Source organism: Leiobunum rupestre, chromosome 6 (genome assembly GCF_980474605.1).
Source record: "Leiobunum rupestre chromosome 6, qqLeiRupe1.1.hap1, whole genome shotgun sequence".
In the NCBI taxonomy this organism is placed as follows: Eukaryota; Metazoa; Arthropoda; class Arachnida; order Opiliones; family Sclerosomatidae; genus Leiobunum; species Leiobunum rupestre.
In genome coordinates, this window is record NC_143389.1 from 607,329 (window position 1) to 627,487 (window position 20,159).

At 34.5% G+C, this 20,159-nt stretch overlaps 1 protein-coding gene across 2 annotated transcripts in view; it reads right to left on the minus strand.

Moving 5' to 3' along the window:
* The window catches only part of LOC149937634 (uncharacterized), a 58,297-nt gene extending 43,766 nt beyond the window's left edge, over positions 1-14,531 (minus strand). For both annotated transcript variants that reach the window (XM_090178338.1, XM_090178339.1), the window contains exon 1: positions 14,465-14,531. The gene's annotated coding sequence lies outside the window, so the exon portion shown is untranslated. The remainder of the gene's footprint in view (positions 1-14,464) is intronic.
* Positions 14,532-20,159: the final 5,628 nt, after the last annotated feature.

Here is a 20,159-nt window from a genome sequence, read left to right on the forward strand (position 1 = left end):
TAAATGGATTAATAAGCCTTTCCGTAAGATAAGCTACGCTTCCTTAACTTGTTTTTGTACTGCATTCGTCACGAAGAAGTTAAGGATTTCTTTAAAAACAGGGTTCTTAGCCGAATTTGTCATTATGTCCAGATCCTTTTTGTAGTGAAACGTCTACGAAACGTCATCTGTGACGCAATAGTAACATCAATGGAAACGTTTTGAAAAGATGTTAGAATACATAGTTCGCACATAGCCGACTAGTTTATATTTACAAAGTGTGAAATTTAATATTATTTGTGGGGATAAGGGTATTTTCAACCATATTTCTATAGATTGAGATATGGAAATTATTTGCCCTTAATTTTGTGTTTGGGAGAAAACTCTTTTTAATCATGTTTCGTTGCTAGATAAAACGCGTTCTTCCGCTTTCGCTTTGAAAAAAAAAAGGTGTTGGTGTAAACATTTCGTAGGTTTTTGCGCCTCGTACAACCGTTTATTTTTTATCACAAACTTTATGTAGTTGGTTTTTAAAATCGGCATCTTATTCTTCGCCTAAAACTCACTTCACACTTTACAATTAATTAAGCCATATTATTGTACTAATTAATTGTAAATCAGAAAACTGTAAAGTGTGTTACTGAAAATCATACCCATTAAAAAGTATAAAAGTCATGGCTTTAATACTATGATATATCTTCATTCACGAGACGCAATACAACATGACTTCATGTAGTTTCGTGCCTCAGAAATGAACATATATTACAGTGTTACTGAAAAATTGGGAACAATTGTTTTCATTTATTTTATTTATTATACAATTTTCTTGCTCACAAAAAGCTTGTGTAATTTGGCCGTCGTTCTTGTTAAATAACATTAGACTCTTATTTCTTAGTGTTCCAATATACTTGTAACTAATTTAGCATGGTACTATTTTTCTCTTATTTCGTATTCGCAGAGTGTTCCAATATATTTGGCTATTAGCTTAGATGATTATTAATATTATTACTTGTAACTACTCTAGCCGATTGTAGACCATTGGACCGAAATCCCATTCGTCGGAATGTACCATTTGTTAAATATAGCTTATTTCTGTATACAAATTTGTCTTTGTATTGTATTATGTAATTGCTCGGAATACGAATGTATAAAAAGCGGAAAGCTTTTAACTCATACGATGTGCCGAAGTGACGTGGGAGGGCATTCACACTGAAAATGGGTTTCTATAGACTGTAGCATTCTTTTCATTGTTTGAAATATCTACTTAGGTGTCTAAAAAGGGGATAATTGTTTAATGTTAGAGCCAAATTCTATCGTGAAATAAAATTATTCAATTCGTGACGGATTTTTTAAACCCTTCATTAGAGCTCGACGAAACAGATAAATTAACCGCTTAAATATCGATTAACTATAAAAATAACGATTAACTGTTTATCCGTGGATATTATCCAGACTAAAAAGCAATTTAACATGTAAAAATAGTTAATTTTTTCGGATAATTTGTGGATAAAATTGTGATTTGGATAAAAAATAAATAAAGTGAATAATTATTATCCAAATGCAGAGCTCTACCCTTCATCATTCCCACACCAGACAATGAAATATTTCACATAAAATAGGGGATAACGATGAACCAATTGCTTGGCCTTGGGTTTGTTTGTAGTACAGTCCCTCGAACGTAAAAAAATAATCCCACATATAATCGCACATGTTTATCCATGCGAGAATTTCCGTGAGGCCCTTTATCCCACAGTCGAACCACCGCAGTAAGGCCCTTCTTCCCCGTTTTCCCATGTTATAATTACCGTGGTACCCACCTGCCCCTTTTCCCCATGTTATAATTACCGTGGTACCCACCTCCTCCTTTTCCCCATGTGATAATTACCATGGTACCCCTACCCTTTTTCCCATGTGATAATTACCGGGGTACCCTTCGCCGCTTTTCTCCATGCGAGAATTTCGGTAGTACTCCCCTCCCCCTTTCCAACGCGAGAATTTCCGTAGTACTCCCCTCCCCTTTCGAACGCGAGAATTTCCGTAGTACTCCCCTCCCCCTTTCAAACGCGAGAATTTCCGTAGTACTCCCCTCCCCTTTTCCTACGCGAGAATTTTCGCAGTACTCGCCTTCCCCCTTTCAAACGCGAGAATTTCTGTAGTACTCCCCTCCCCCTTTCCAACGCGAGAATTTTCGTAGTACTCCCTTCTCCCTATCCAACGCGAAAATTTCCGTGGCACCCTTTACCCCATAATCGAACCTCCGAAGTAAGGCTCTTCCTCCCCTTTTTTCTCATGTGAAAATTACCGGGGTACCCCTCCCCATTTTCCCCATGTGATAATTACCGGGGTACCCCTCCCCATTTTCCCCATGTGATAATTACCGGGGTACCCCCTCCCCATTTTCCCCATGTGATAATTTTGTGTTTGGGAGAAAACTCTTTTTAATCATGTTTCGTTGCTAGATAAAACGCGTTCTTCCGCTTTCGCTTTGAAAAAAAAAAGGTGTTGGTGTAAACATTTCGTAGGTTTTTGCGCCTCGTACAACCGTTTATTTTTTATCACAAACTTTATGTAGTTGGTTTTTAAAATCGGCATCTTATTCTTCGCCTAAAACTCACTTCACACTTTACAATTAATTAAGCCATATTATTGTACTAATTAATTGTAAATCAGAAAACTGTAAAGTGTGTTACTGAAAATCATACCCATTAAAAAGTATAAAAGTCATGGCTTTAATACTATGATATATCTTCATTCACGAGACGCAATACAACATGACTTCATGTAGTTTCGTGCCTCAGAAATGAACATATATTACAGTGTTACTGAAAAATTGGGAACAATTGTTTTCATTTATTTTATTTATTATACAATTTTCTTGCTCACAAAAAGCTTGTGTAATTTGGCCGTCGTTCTTGTTAAATAACATTAGACTCTTATTTCTTAGTGTTCCAATATACTTGTAACTAATTTAGCATGGTACTATTTTTCTCTTATTTCGTATTCGCAGAGTGTTCCAATATATTTGGCTATTAGCTTAGATGATTATTAATATTATTACTTGTAACTACTCTAGCCGATTGTAGACCATTGGACCGAAATCCCATTCGTCGGAATGTACCATTTAACCGAATCCCAATCGACCGAAAACCGCGTTTTGCGCGGTTTTCATTCAATATAACGTTAGTGATACATTTTTAAATATCGTAGAGTACGTGACGATAGTATATCAAATTTGGACAAAACTATGTCTTAAATATTTATTATTTCGTACCGATGTGTATTTTTAGACCTTTTTCCCTTGGAATTCGATATTTTCCGGGTTTAATTTTTGAAAATAACCTTGATAAGACCCGACGTGAAATAGTTGCCTACCATATCTAACCTAACCCAACCCAATCTAACCTTACCTAACCTAACCTAACCTATCCCAACCCAACCCAACCTATCCTAACCCAACCCATTCCAACCTGAACTATCCTACCCGAAGTGAAAACGAACCAGATTTAAAATTCCCGTTCAACCGAATCCCGCTATAAACAAAAAATACGTTTCGGTTCAATGGGATTCGATGGAACGGGATTCGGTCCAATAGTATACAACCCTCTAGCGGCTTACTATATTTTTTTCGGTTGGCGACTTTTCATTATTATTGCACAAAAGCTATTTCCGCCGTAAGGTGTTAAATCTAATGGTGTGTTGAAGCTAAATAATAAAAAAAATATTTCCACATTACCTTTCGTGGCCTGTATTCAAAAATTTGGGGGTCTGTAGAACACCGTAAGCTCTTCACCAATACTTACCTTAACTTAATGCACTGCGTTACCACTAATAAAACCCAAAACACACAGTGTAAATATACTTTTATAAAATTTAAATTAACAAATCTAAACAAATCGTTTAAATTTTGAATTTAATCATAAAGGTAGGTCGTTAATATTTTCTAGTTATATTTAAAAATTTAACAAATGTGATTAACTACATCGTTAGCGTTTTAAAAATGTTCCTTTAGCACTAAAATGACTGTTATTTAAGAGAAATGCTTTAAAGTGTATGCTTATAAAATTTTCTTTTATTTTTAAAGGGTTAAACATTCAAAGGCAATATTATATTTAGAAACAAAATTCAGATTAGATGGAAGTAGTAAAAAAAAACTTATTTATTTCTAGTTATATCAAGAATTTATTTATTTATATTTAGGAAGAATTAATATGTTGAGATTAACTTTCCGCAAAACAAAACGTCACCAGCGTCGGTTTCACTCGCGTAGGGAGACGTCATTTTACGGAACCAATGAGATAGCGGGATGTATTGAACTATTTTAAGAGGAGGAGCTATGCTGGGGCCACAACGGATGGAAATCGAGAAACGCGAAAAGTCGTCGGGAGTTAAGCCTCGGTCACAGGTACCCCTCGAAATCGCTTTGTAACTGGTTATCATAGCATTCACACTTTCAAGATAACGCTTCAAAACGTTTCGAAGCGGTTTCGAGGTGTACGTGTGAACGCGGCTATTGTTATTCTCCCTGACTATAAATTAACCAAATCTTGGTTTTATATAATTAAGAATGTATTTATTTATACTTAGGGAGAATGATTATGTTGCGACACTCTGCAGGCACGTAGAAGCGCTTGTCCCTCTTCTGGCGCGGTAGGAAAGAAAAAACGTCGTCCGCTGTTGATTCTACGGCGTCGGATGACGTAAATTTTACGGAACCAATGAAATAACGGGTTGATTGGATTTATTTTAAGGGGAGGAGCGATCCTGGGGCCACAACGGGTGGAATAAGAGATACGCGGAAAATGGTCCCGACCTTCTCCCTGGCTATAAATAAATACATTCATGATATAATATAACATTCTCAAAAAATATTGCCAAAATTGTAAATTAGTAAAGACAATAAGGTAGGACTCGCGATTAACTACCTATAATTGTATATAATCCACACAAAAACTATTTCTTTAGCAAAACCATAAATAAATTTTAACTATGCAATTTCCGTTTTAGGTTTTTTTCGGAGCATGTTTAGATAATGACGATTTCTTATTTGGTTCTTAACAAGATTAAATTGAACTTATAAATATAAATTTTTTTAAACTTTAAAGGCGCTACCGCCTAATTACTCTCAAAGGTAAATTAATAAAGGTTATTGGATAGCTTTAAATGTTTCAGTTGCATTTTTTCTATCCAAAACCCTCACTCCCAGCAAACACAAACACGTCCTATGGACATCCGATAGACGTCACACTCGGATCTTGCCTTCGTCCGTAGGATATCCCAAAATCCGGGGTTGACGTCGGTTGGACGTTAAAGGACGTCCAAATGTCCGGTTTGTCTATAGCCGTAGTACGTCCCGGGGACGAGTTTTCGGACGTCCAACGGCGGTCGTCCCCTCGATGTCTTTCTAAAAACCTAGAGATGTCTTTAGGCCTTTGTTTTGGTTCAATCATGGCTCAATATGGATGAAACTAGGACGTTCATTGGATATCGTATTCTGAACAAATAATCTAAAAAGCCAAACTTGATATTAAAATTTTATTCAAAACATTAAAATACAAGATAATGGAAAAAATCCAGCAACAAGTGTACAATTTGATTGTAATAACACGAACTTTGCAAGTATTAGCAGTTAACATAAAAATTACAAAACTTATATAGTTATTTAATTTTTATATAACAAAATAAATTTCGAACTAAACTATTAAAAAATTAAATAACCTTCCTTATACAAATGTAAAAAAACAATAAAATTAATTTTTAAATCAGAAGCAAAATAAAACTAAGCCATTTAATACTATTCCTTAAAAAAAATTAAGACTATCGAATGAAAAATGTGTTCTAGAAATTACTGTTTCTCGAAGCTTAATTTTAATATCTATGCAAATCTTACTTTTGGAATTACAATTAAACTATATAATATATCACAGTAGAAATAAAGCTTTAGGCGAACCTTTCAGTGAGAGTAATGAATAATAAACTTAAAAAGTTAAATTGAAACATGTACAGGTCCAAAATGAATAGACTTTGATCAAACATATTTTCTTCCTACCTCTGTAAAAGACACATTAAAAAAATCGAGTTAAAATCATTAAAAAAATCAAAAAATTTTTAATAAAATACTTACTCTTATGATATATTATCAGCAATACTAGAGATTACTTAAAAATGAACTATATTTCTGGTATAGGTTTATGGATGATATTCTCACCTTAAAAAATAATACCTTAAAAATTGTAACATTAACAGACATCGCAAATTCCATTGATAAAAATATACAATTCACGAACGAAATTGAAGTTAATCAAGAAATTCCATTTTTAGACATAAAAATCAAAAGAAAAAATGATAAATTTGTCTTGTCTATTTTCCAAAAACCGACTCACGCTGAAAATTATTTAAATTATTACTCAGCACACCCAAATAATATAAAACTAGGCATCCTAAAAATTTTAAAACATAAGATAGAAACCATTTCAGATGAACCATTAAAAGATAAAGAAATATTTTCATAAATTACAAAAATGTAATTATCCTAAAAATTTTATTGATGACATTTTTAATTCGCATATTGTAAAACGTGAATTGTTAGAACGTAAAAATGAAAAAAATGTGAATAATTTAAGTCTACCATATAAAAAAGGCATAACTGAAAAAACAAATAGACAATTAAAAAATATTAACATTAACTTAAAAAGCAAAAGGTCGGAAACTCTAGCTTCCACCTTAATTAAAAATAGACCTAAAATCGATAAAAACAATGAAACCGGTGTTGTCTACAAAATATCATGTGATTGTAATATGTCATACATAGGCGAAACGAAACGAAAATTAGCAGTAAGAATAAAAGACCATAAAAAATGTATAAAATTAGGAGAACAACACAACGGAATCGCGAACCACGTTTGGAAAACAAAAGGACACGACATAAAGTTTGACGAAGTGGAAATTATAACTAAAGAACCACAATATTATAAAAGACAATTTAAAGAAGCAATAGCTATAAAAAACCTAGGACAATTAAATTTAGATAAAGGAAAAATTAGTATAAACAATTGGGGTGTTTTAAAATAAAAAATTAAAAAAAAAAAATTAAAAAAATACTAATTTTAAAAAACTAAATGTTTTTAAAAATTAAAAATTAAAATTTAAAATTAAAAAATATACACTGATAAGAGAAATGTAAATTGAATTTAGATTTTAGAATCATTGTAAACAGAACGCCTGAAGAGGGGTTTCGACCCGAAAGCTAGCGTAACCTTTAATTTTAATAAAATATTGAACCATGAAGTATCCGTCGTGCAATAATTTTGTAAATTTAGTATAGAGATTACTATGTTATAATCTTTAACGTTTGTGTAGAACGCATTATGGACTTTGTTGACCGATTCCAAACTATCGAGTAATGGCGTCGTACAAAAGAAACTACAAACTGGGCTACCAGATATTTTAAAAGGACTTTAGCTCGGCCAACTTAGATCAGCTTTTTCGCAGTAATTGGCTGTGATTGTAGAAATAATTCATCAAATGAAAATAATGGAAATAAAAATTAAGAAAATAATAATATAAAAAAATATAAAAATTAAGAACAGATAAAATTAATTAAATAATTAAGTAGTTTTGATTTAACACGTAATTTCATTAATTCACGTTAAATAATCTCGTAAAGTTAAATAATAATATTCTTAATAAAATTAATATTTTCTGGTTCATTAATCATTATCAGCTCAAATACAAATACAGGTGAAAAAAATTAAAATTAATTGCTGATAAACGCACCTCTAGATAGCATTGATGGACGAAACATTTCGGACGAATAGTGGAGATCCATGCGACGTCGATTGGGCTGAATATCGGATGTCGCGAAATTGGTTCTACGAGAACTAAATTGGGACGTCAGTTGTTCGTCCCGTTGGACGAATTTTGGACGGGACCAAGCTGGGCTCTATGGACCTTGCTGGGACGTCCCATGGACGATTTGTGTTTGCTGGGCTGCTTTGAAGTATACTTTTTTTTTAGAATGAAGCTAATACCCAAGGCACCACCTTCGACCATAAGCAATTTTGCTTGTGCCTGATAAAGTCTCAGATGGCCAGGTTACAATGCGTAGGAGGCTGGTAGCAAGCTCTTCATGCCACTCGAGGCAACCGTCAAGTACCTAGAATTACTATTACCGTTAACCTCAGCAAAGTTTTTAAAGAAATTGGAAAACCTTTTAATCAGTGGGTAGAGAACTCACACACTCTACGCAGAAGGAGGGGTTCCGGATTTTTCCACAGTGCCACTAGCTGGGATAGAACCCAGCTCCTCTTGCTGCGAGGCGAAAGTGCTAGACACTCTGCCACCCCACCTTACTTTAGACGATGTCTTTAGATATTATTTCAGAGAGTAAAAGCTTTTTATCTTCCGAAATACAGCCACCGCTCCGCCAAGCGAAGTTTTGATTCATTAATTACATTAGTTTACGCAGATTAAAAAAAAAACATTTAATGAGGTCCACTAGGAATAGAATATAAGCCTTTGCAGTGGCGCATTCACATAAGGCTCGAAAGTCTTAACCCTAGGGGCCCGTGTTGCAATTATTCCGCCACTGCATCATAAAGGGTGGATCGCAAATGAACATATTTAGCTGGAAAATAAATATTTCGACGTAGCATCTGTTTCTTCACTTCCGCATATATATATATATATATATATATATATATCAATGCTGTCACGAGGGTTAAAACGTCACAAACAGTTTGTTATTTCTAAAGGTATTACTAAGCCTCTTCTACGGACCCTATTTTATGGGGAGGCTATATGGAAATAAGTAAATTAAGTTGTTATTTCAAATCTATTTTTTATTTGTTACGCTTTAAGGGAGTATGACATTTATAGACATATAGGGGAAAACGTCTTTGATTCCCTTATCCGCGCAAGATAAACAAATTATAGAAGTATTTTTGGGGTAATTAATAGCAATTAATTACTATACATTCGGAAAAACGATAGGCTCAATGAAATTTTTGATATTCCATTTTGGTGAAAGTTCTTGAACCTTCTAAACCTAGGTTTAAAGTGCCATGTTTATTAATTAATATCTTTTCTGTATATTTCGTTTAAATGTATGTTTTTCTGTGATAAGATTTTTGGTTATTTAAGTCGATAATTTGGCCGGATTATAAAGTATGTATTTATTGGCTATAATTTTGGTCTTGTTTTTTGATTGCATTCATTAATTCGGGTGTATCGTTTCTCCGACATATGATTTCGGGCATACACCACTCGGGATCTGAACTTTTTTATCAACAGGTTTTACATTAATCTGTTTTAGTTTTCGTTTCAGTGCTTAATTTGAATTGCCAAGATAGGGGAGTTTAAGGTATATAGGGTTTGGTTTTTTTAACATGTGTTTGCAGGTATGTTGGTTAGAGTTAAATCAAGATTTTCGAATGATCCGGCTTGGGTACCCACTATTTTTAAGTTGATTTTTGATAATATCTTTATCCTCCGCGTTATGAGAGTCATATTTATTTATGCGTTTGTGTTTGTATAAGCTATATAACTTTTAATTTTAAGGGGTTGGTTGTCTTTATGAATCTTAGGGTTGCCACTATTTTGACTTAGTTTATTGGGGTAGGTACAGTCCCGGACAAAGGTTCCAGGCCGTTTTGTTTTTGTTACCATTTTTGTGTAGTTCGAGCTAGAAATTTCAGTGATAGCTTTTTGGAAAGAACAACATCGTGAGAATACAAATCTTTTAATATATTTGCTGTAACGAATATTGCGCCAAAATCAAACCGGATGTGGTCAAACCCCTCGAAGTCAACTTCTCATAACTCCCCAGGAACGCTTCTACAAGGGTTGCATTATACGCGCCTTGTTGCACGAATTCTAATATCGTTACAGATTTAAAATCGCTGAAGTATTTCAAAATATATTAAACAAACAATTCAGCTTTTAGACTAAAATTTTAACCCTTATGTCTAAAAGCTGAATTGTTTGTTTATTATATTTTGAAATACTTCAGCGATTTTAAATCTGTTTGTTTGTTTCAATGGATTGAGTTTACCAACTTGTTTGTTTCAACGGTGTTCGAAATGACCAACTTGATTTTTTCAATGGTTCGAATTGAACAACTTGTTTGTTTAATTATTCCGAATCGAAAGCATCACCTGTCCGAATTCTGTCACGAAATTAGTATTTCTTATTGCTGTTTTTTGGTCCGCATTTTTTTAGTGAAAGAATTAAAAATTAAAACTACATTGTAAATATCGTTGTTTCTTCAAGTGGTTTGTCCTAATTGCTGTTATATCTATATATTGAATAAAAACAGCGATATTTTACTTCATATTCGTTAACGTGTTTCACCTCTTTTGATCTCGACGGTAAAAGCAAAGGGCTGACCATGAATGTTACGGGACCGGGGAAATTAGGCGGTGTAAAGGGTGGGGGAACATATGGTTTTACTATTTCACCAGGAAAGTATTACACATAGAGCTAGTTTTATTGAGGCAGTAAGCTGAGCGCGCCAAGGTTAAGTGATGTACGCGTGCCGAAGGTGCGTAGGCACCGTTTTATACGAAGGGTCCGACACTCCTTCAAAAGAGTCGTTAGGTAAGGTTGATGTATGTTGGCTTAACAGTGATTTTTTGTTAAATTTAATAAAAGCTCTATCTATGATATAAGGTTTAAAACCTCTATCTTTGGCTATTTGTTAAATATAGCTTATTTCTGTATACAAATTTGTCTTTGTATTGTATTATGTAATTGCTCGGAATACGAATGTATAAAAAGCGGAAAGCTTTTAACTCATACGATGTGCCGAAGTGACGTGGGAGGGCATTCACACTGAAAATGGGTTTCTATAGACTGTAGCATTCTTTTCATTGTTTGAAATATCTACTTAGGTGTCTAAAAAGGGGATAATTGTTTAATGTTAGAGCCAAATTCTATCGTGAAATAAAATTATTCAATTCGTGACGGATTTTTTAAACCCTTCATTAGAGCTCGACGAAACAGATAAATTAACCGCTTAAATATCGATTAACTATAAAAATAACGATTAACTGTTTATCCGTGGATATTATCCAGACTAAAAAGCAATTTAACATGTAAAAATAGTTAATTTTTTCGGATAATTTGTGGATAAAATTGTGATTTGGATAAAAAATAAATAAAGTGAATAATTATTATCCAAATGCAGAGCTCTACCCTTCATCATTCCCACACCAGACAATGAAATATTTCACATAAAATAGGGGATAACGATGAACCAATTGCTTGGCCTTGGGTTTGTTTGAAGTACAGTCCCTCGAACGTAAAAAAATGATCCCACATATAATCGCACATGTTTATCCATGCGAGAATTTCCGTGAGGCCCTTTATCCCACAGTCGAACCACCGCAGTAAGGCCCTTCTTCCCCGTTTTCCCATGTTATAATTACCGTGGTACCCACCTGCCCCTTTTCCCCATGTTATAATTACCGTGGTACCCACCTCCTCCTTTTCCCCATGTGATAATTACCATGGTACCCCTACCCTTTTTCCCATGTGATAATTACCGGGGTACCCTTCGCCGCTTTTCTCCATGCGAGAATTTCGGTAGTACTCCCCTCCCCCTTTCCAACGCGAGAATTTCCGTAGTACTCCCCTCCCCTTTCGAACGCGAGAATTTCCGTAGTACTCCCCTCCCCCTTTCAAACGCGAGAATTTCCGTAGTACTCCCCTCCCCTTTTCCTACGCGAGAATTTTCGCAGTACTCGCCTTCCCCCTTTCAAACGCGAGAATTTCTGTAGTACTCCCCTCCCCCTTTCCAACGCGAGAATTTTCGTAGTACTCCCTTCTCCCTATCCAACGCGAAAATTTCCGTGGCACCCTTTACCCCATAATCGAACCTCCGAAGTAAGGCTCTTCCTCCCCTTTTTTCTCATGTGAAAATTACCGGGGTACCCCTCCCCATTTTCCCCATGTGATAATTACCGGGGTACCCCTCCCCATTTTCCCCATGTGATAATTACCGGGGTACCCCCTCCCCATTTTCCCCATGTGATAATTACCGGGGTACCCCCTCCCCATTTTCTCCATGTGATAAATACCGGGGTACCCCCTCCCCATTTTTACCATGTGATAATTACCGGGGTACCCCTCCCCATTTTTTCCATGTGATAATTACCGTGGTACCCCCTCTCCGCTTTTCACATGTGATAATTACCGTGGTACCCCCTCTTCGCTTTTCCCGTGTGATAATTTCCGTGGTACCTTTTTCTTTGCAAAAATAACTCAAACTCGCAGTCGTTCCAAAACTCCTTTTACCCCTTTAAACCCCCTGTATCCAGTGGCTGATGCATAAAGGCCACGGGACTAACGTACCGCGAGCGGGACTTTCAAATCGGAACGACCCCGAAACCCCCTCCCCCCAGCCTGTTTCTGAAACTCACAGGCCTTCTGATATTCCCCGCACGATCCCCCCTCCGAAATTGCGTGTTGGGACAAACACGGCGAATTCTCAAGGGCGACAGATTTTGAGCATTTTTAGAAACAGACATTTGCATCACTTTAGAAAATTTGTAATAAAAAACTAAAAACCAAATCGGAAGTCGAAGCCGACTGGATGCGGTAACGAAAATCGTAGCGTACGTAAAAAAATTTATCATTCATCTTCTAAATGTTATAGTCTGTGCACTTATCAATTCTACTTCACAACGCGAGGTAGAAATGTTAGAGCTAATAACTGTTTGATAAAAGTGTTTGATACAGAGAGACTTATGACGAAAAACATGAACGTTTAAATATACTTAGGAAAATTATGCTTTTAACATTTTATGTATTTTTATATTTTGATTTTTATGATTTACTTTAATTTATTTTAATCGGGGCAGTGCCGCATGCCTAGTTGGAACTGAATTTTAACTGCACAACGCGTCACTCGGACCACGGCGAACCCATTCGTGAAATTCCTTGAGCAAGTATTTTCCCTTTATAAACTGTACTATAACCTGTAGGAGTTCAGCGCCACGCTCGTTTTTATATTGGCTTCAATACAAAAGCTATTCTATAAATAATATTCCGCTAGGGGCGCTCAAACCATACACATATATTTTGCTCATAGGTTAACATAGAAACGTCAACGAATAGGTTGGCCGCTGTAGCGCGAACATCGCGTGATCAAAGTTGGCCGTGCTCGGACTCACACCTACAATCGGGCGAAGAAGAAGGTGGGGGAAAAACAGGCAAATCAGGTCATCTCTCAGTGACGAATTTTTAATTGTGGCCGGTACAACAAAGACCATTATAAACGATCCCGTTTATGAACTAACTACATCAAGGATGGGATAGGAAAATCACGGAGTCCCGGGAAAATTGTGAAAAATATTTTGAAAGCGGCAAGGCTCTTTTATTCGTTGTAAGACCTTTTCGATGAGAGTTGAAACCTAGCTATTCTGTGACAATGGCCATGGCTCTATTAACTCAGTACCATCTTTGATGATATTAATTCCAGGTGGGTATTTTACCCAACATACCCACATTATCCACCGGCCCTGAAAACTAGACCTTTTCGTTTCATCCCGTTCAAAAAACAACCCCACATTTCCAAATAAAATAAAACCCCAACACATCAAATTCGTATTCGTGCGTTTTAATGTTAGAGAAAATACGTGTTAACTCCAACACAAGCTTTTCCGTGCAATGTAGCACGGATTTCGAAATTCGGTTTACTCCAAACATGAATTAAATATACCTCCGTGAAAACGTAGTCATCGAAATATCGCACTGAACTTTGGATGTTTAACCTCAAATATCATTCGATAATAGGGTAAAAAACATTTATTATTTCTTTTCAAAATTCTAAAATAATGTTATATATACACTATACAGGGTATTTAAAAAGGTTATGCGATAATGTTAAGGAGTTGTAGGGGTGAGTTGAGAAGTTTGCAGGTTTTCCCCCCCATTTTCCTACGATAAGTTTAAAGAGAGAGAGTTTCCATATGTGTTCTACTAGCTCCTGGAAATAGGCTGCAACAATCGCAAAAACAAGCAACGTGGAAATTCGAACATTAAGGTTTTGGTTCGTGTGATAGGTAAAAGAAGACTTTGTAAACTAATCGAGGTAACCAGCGTAAATAAGTAAACTTAAACAGTATCTAAAGTCCGTGCTGCTGGGTTTTGCGCTTGCTGCAGCTTACTTCCAGGGGCTAGTAAGCCACACTTTGAAGCACTCTGGCGCTCTTTTAACTCATCTTGGGAAAACGGGAAAGAAAAAAAGCATACTTTGCAACTCAACCCCTACAACTTCTTGAAATTGTTGCATAACCTTTTGAAAAACCCTGTATATCTGCAAAGGCATACTAAATTTGCTAAGCAAAATTTGTAAAGTAACGAGGATTCAAACATTATATATTATAGCTTTTTTTAAAAGTGTTTCATTCAATATCCAAAACAATTATTAACATAATGATGCTCATGAAAAATAAAGAACAATATCACGTTGGCCTATGAACCTTACCTTAACTGTAGCTAAAATTATTTCTTGGGTGAAGTTAACCATTTTTGGAGAAGCTGTTATTCAAGGCTCTAAACTAGAATGATTCAAATATCCGATGATTATCGGAATCAAGCGAAGCACTTACTAAGGTAAAGGAAGAGGTTTCCTTTGTTTTGATATAAATTAATGGCTCTTCTAACGATATATTTCAGGTTTTAGCAACAATACTATATTTACGAAGCACATGTGTCATAGCTTGCAATTGTTCGAGATGATTTTTTAAAAATTCAACGTAATATAATTGTATAGTCAATAATTTTAGGGCCAGCACGCCAACATGTTTGCGAGAGTGAGTCACGGATGTAAATGAAAAGCCTAATATGTATCCTTTTTTTAAAAATATATTGCTCCCAAAATTCGATATTTTTATTTTAAGAAACATACTGAAACGCACAAATACAAGACGACAACCATTTAATTTTACCGATGCTCAAAATAAGAGAGGTTAATCTCGCGTTTCAAAACGTGTAGGGGTCTGTGTAAGTTAATCGGTGTGCGTGCAGTACACCACTTTACTATCCTATACGTTTCCAATACGCTTTTTTAAGCGTGGGTCTAACATTTCTTCTCTAGTTTTATCACATTCTCAAATTTACGACTTTGGTTATGATATCAATATTCATTTATTTTGTAAAAATTTACAGTTTTAAGAATCAATTTAAAATTGAATTAGGTGGTTGGGGCTCAAATAAATAATTACCAAAAATGTTCTTTTTAAAATAAAACTAAATGATATGATATTGTAAGTGAAATGGAGCCACATATTTAAATTCAATTTGAATACTATGAAATATTAGTGTCAACTTTAAAAATGAAATACATACGACTATAATAATAGCGTAAACTTAAAAAAGGTATAATAAGAGCAATCATTTATTCCCACTCTTAAGCCCGCCCCACAATACAAAAAAATGTCTTCAAGTTGACGCTGGCGCCGGATATCATTTTTTCAAAACACGTTTTTGTCGTCAGCGCGAAAGAACGCTAGCGCTGGCGTTGGCTTCATTTTCGGTGAATCGCACACTAGCAGGTCGCTACTATAGAAAACCGGAACACCATCGGATGCACGCGCAGTCGTTTGTTTTGATATCCGTCGTGTCTGTCGCGCGGGTATAAATATCGTTTCGTATAGTTATTTTTATTTAATTTATCATTATTATCTTTAAATATTATAATAATTTTGTAATATTTTATAATTTTAAAGTAGGTGTGTGTTTATTATATTATAAATATGAAAAAAAAAAAACCCGGGTTATTAAAGGGTTAAATATATTTTACTAAAATATTTCATCCAAATTAAAACTCACAGTCATTTTCATCGTTCATTGCATTTTCACGCCCCTCATTATTTTCAAAAATAATGGTCCTTATGTCATCTGTCACAATATAAGCCGGCTGATAATAATTAAATTCAACAAATCAACCAAAATAAAACATATCCACGTGTTTCGTGGCGTGGTGCAATCTCTCTTTTTGGTGTAAAAATCTGAAGTACACCTTTCCCGGGCGAATGCTTAATGGATAAAATGGGTAGGAATGTAGTGACGTCAGAGACCGAAGCTGAGCTGACAGGAGCGTCAAAATGTTCAGGCAAATTGAAGTCGGTATGAAACGTACGTTCGTCCGAACAGCAGGTCGCCAGCGTCAGCGCGAAATTAGGATATTGTAATGTGCGATATAATCTCGCCGATACCAGCAACGGTTGCTAGGACGAGCAACCGTCCAGTGTGCGACGGGCTTCAGTTTAAAAGTTATATCAGAAATGCATCAAATAAGGAGCAAAACTAAGGTGCCTTTCAGGTGTAATATTCAAACTGAGATTTCGTAAAATTGATTGTTGATATGAGCATTTACCGTAGAGAATAGTATTGGTTCAATACTTTGTATAGCTCTAAATTCAACGCTAACGTTGATAGTAGAGGAAAACCATATTTGGCTGCTTATTTCCGACCATAAAATAATTGCGTATAACCCAATCATGTAAATTTTTATATCATGACGTTTTAAGCAATCTTAACGGAAGACCCCTTATATTTTTCAAATTTACCTGTACAGTGGCGCCAAACATTTTTAAAGCCAAATGAAAATTTAAGCAACAACAACCTGGCTGCGATTTTTTTTACATTAGGGTAAATGTTTGACTGAAGTTAGCGAACTATATAGCTATTTATATCGGAACCGAAAGGATTCGTATCTGATCTTTAATAAATATTATTTTGACTAGGTTAGTAATGTGTCAACTTAGAATAACTTTATACGTACCTTAATAGGTTTGTTATTATCCTTCTAATACAAAATGTTTCACGAGGAGTATCAGTAAAATTATTTCACCTTCTTTATGGATCAAATAAGTAACCTATTTATCAAAGGCTATATATTCGCTTCGCTTACTAGACAGGCGTTTTCTATTGCTCAACTTGATACCGATTGTGGATCCATCTCGACGCTGGTCCAAATTTCCCCTAGCTTGAGCTGTGTTACTAGTGGCGCCTCTAGCCACGGGTCCAAATATTACCCCAGTTTTTACAGTGCTACAGAGGTGTTAACAGAATTTTTCCTAGGAACACGCCTGTCAAGTAAGCGAAACGTATATACAGTCTTTGATATTTAATCTAGACGCTACGATCCATTTGGGACTTTAGTATTCCTTAAGGTAAAAGTTTATCCTGGAAGAATTTCGGTAGTACTAGGTGTCAGTAGAATGAAAGTAAGGTCGACTCTCGGATCCTAGGATCGAGGATCCAGGATTTAAGGGGTGAAATAGGGGTAAAATCGTTGAAAAGTCAATGTACTTAGGGTACTTTTCGCGACGATTTGTTTTTGCTCATATCAACATATAATGTTCAGGACCAACTAGTCTTACGTAATCTTTATCTCCGCTTATCTCGAAGAGTACACTTATATGGTACTTAAACGTACGGCTTGTTTATCTCGCGTTTTATCGTATGGAACAAGTTGAAATTATGTTATGATACTTGATAACCTGGGTGGAAGTTGGTGCGTGCGCGGATTACCCGGGGCCGGTTTATTTAAATTTAAATGAAAACATGGATTTGAGTGTTTTAAAAGTGGATAAATCAACATACATGTATTCATTCCTATCGCGGTAGTGAGGGTTCCCTCTCCAAAATACTTAATGTGCCCAAAATTGGACCGCATGTTTTTTTATTTTAGGTGAATCTCTATGAGAGTTTAACATTACAATAAAGCCAATAAGTCAGATTTAGGATACTTATTGTCCGTTTTGGTAAATTTTTGGTTACTCAGGACCGGCTTGTTCCGCATTATCTTTACCTCTGCGAATCTTTTTCGAAAGTGTTTGAATACTTTAAAGATATAAACTGTTATATAAGACGTGTGAGGGGATAATTAAAATAAAAACCTCTCGACTAGCTCATTTCAAATGGGTATACGAATACGTTACATTAGATTCCGATATACAAATATATATATATACTTGACGTTCAATACGTTTAAATAGCTTTCCAAAATGCAAATATAGATAGTAAAATACTACAAAAACCTTTTACTTTACGTTCAATATGTTTAAATAAATTTCAATACGCAAATATAGGCGGAAAAATACTACAATAACACCTTAGCTTGTCGTTCATTACGTTAAAATACTTTTCCGATACGCAAATATAGGTAGAAAATACTACTTAAATCCCTTTTTAAATTTGATAAAATACATTTCTGATATGTAAATAGGTAGAATAACACTATAAAAATTCCCTTTTCTATTTTAATACGGCAAAACACAACTCTGATACGTAAATATATACAGAAAATACAAACAAAATTTTACTCTACGTTCGATACGGGCCGGTAATGGTGACTTTGGTCGCTTTTAGGGTAATTTCGGTCCCGATATTCAAATATTTAAAATACTTAATTAATGTTCTAAGTAACGTTTAAAGAATCTTTTGTAACAATCCCAATATGTAAATATAGGTATAAAAATACGATAAAAACCACTTACTTATATTTTAAATTCGAGTAAAATACAATTTTTATACACACATAGTCAGAAAGATACTATAAAAACATAAAAATTAAAATTAAATGAAATTTGTGTGGATAAGATTTGTAAATATCATTTTGAAACTAATAATTTTAACGCTTTATTTAAGTCAAGCAATTACATTTTTAAAAATGAAAGACGTTAAACAATATAAAAATTTGTAAATATTGTAAATATTTTTAGACAATAAAGAAATTAAGAAATATTTAAATAAAAATATCTTTTATTTTCTACAACACTTACCTTTTATTACTATAAATATTTTAATATTAAATGTGAACCGCGTATGCGTAACAATTTCAATATGTAAATTTAGGTATAAAAATACGATAAAAACAACTTGCCTATATTTTTAATACGTGTAAAATACAATTCTTATACACATAGTCAGAAAGATACTATAAAAACACAAAAATTAAAATAAAATAAAATTAGTGTTGATAAGATTTGTAAATATCATTTTGGAACTAATAATTTTCACGCTTTATTAAGTCAAGCAATTACATTTTTAAAAATGAAAGACGTTAAACAAAATAAAAATTTGTAAATATTGTTTTTTTTATTACTATAAATATTCCAATATTAAATGGGAACCGCTGCCCTAGAAGAAGTGGATTCGGAAAAAACTTAAAGTTGTGCAGAAATTGGCTATAGACAGAAGAATTGTCCCTAGTGGTATTAATTCCTCGAGATAACCCTTAAATATATATCTCCGCAATTCAGAGTTGTTTGCAAAAAATTTTATCCCAGTTCTATCCCGCCCGGTATAAAATTTTAATTATAATTAAAATAATTCAGACGAAACGACCAATTTTAATTTATTCAGAATATCGATATTTAAGTAGTTACAACAGTGAGTAAGACGTACTATAACAATGCACAATTGAATTAAACCGTTTTTACAGTAAAAGTTTATCAGATTAATATAATGCGAAGGGTATTAACTAAAAGCAACCTCGAATATCAATACACGTTAAATGAACGCCTTCGTTGTATTACAACCATATTTAGGACGATTAGAAAAACCATAAATAAATAACAAAAAACTTACAAAGTGGATCACCCTATAACCCTCTTATCGCTGCTGACTGCGCTAAAACAAGATTTGACCTTTAAAAAATGTAGACACTAACAAGTTGGCAAGCCAAAATATACCTCTCCTCGGAAGAATTGTCCCTTGTGGTATTAATTTCTCGAGACAACCCTTAAAGATATTTCCGCAATTCAGAGTTATTAACGTAAAACGTAAGCCCGGTTCAATCCCGCCCGGTATAAAATTTTTATTTTTATTAAAATAATTGAGACGGAACAACAGAGTTTAATTTATTTAGAATATTATAAATTAAGTAGTTACAGCAGAGAGTTAGATGTACTAAAACAGTGCACAATTGAAATTAACCCTATTTACGGAACAATTTTATCAGTTAAATATAATACGAAGCAAATTTTAATGAAAGAAATATCTACAGAGGCTTTTTGTAATTTTCTCGCTTAGGAAATACTTACCGCATCTTTAACTCTCATTTTATTTCAACACTCGCCCTTGATGAAGATACCGTAGATATCTGGTAGTGGGCGACTCGTAGACTTCCTGTTGACGTTGTGACACATACCACGTGAAAAAGACCAATA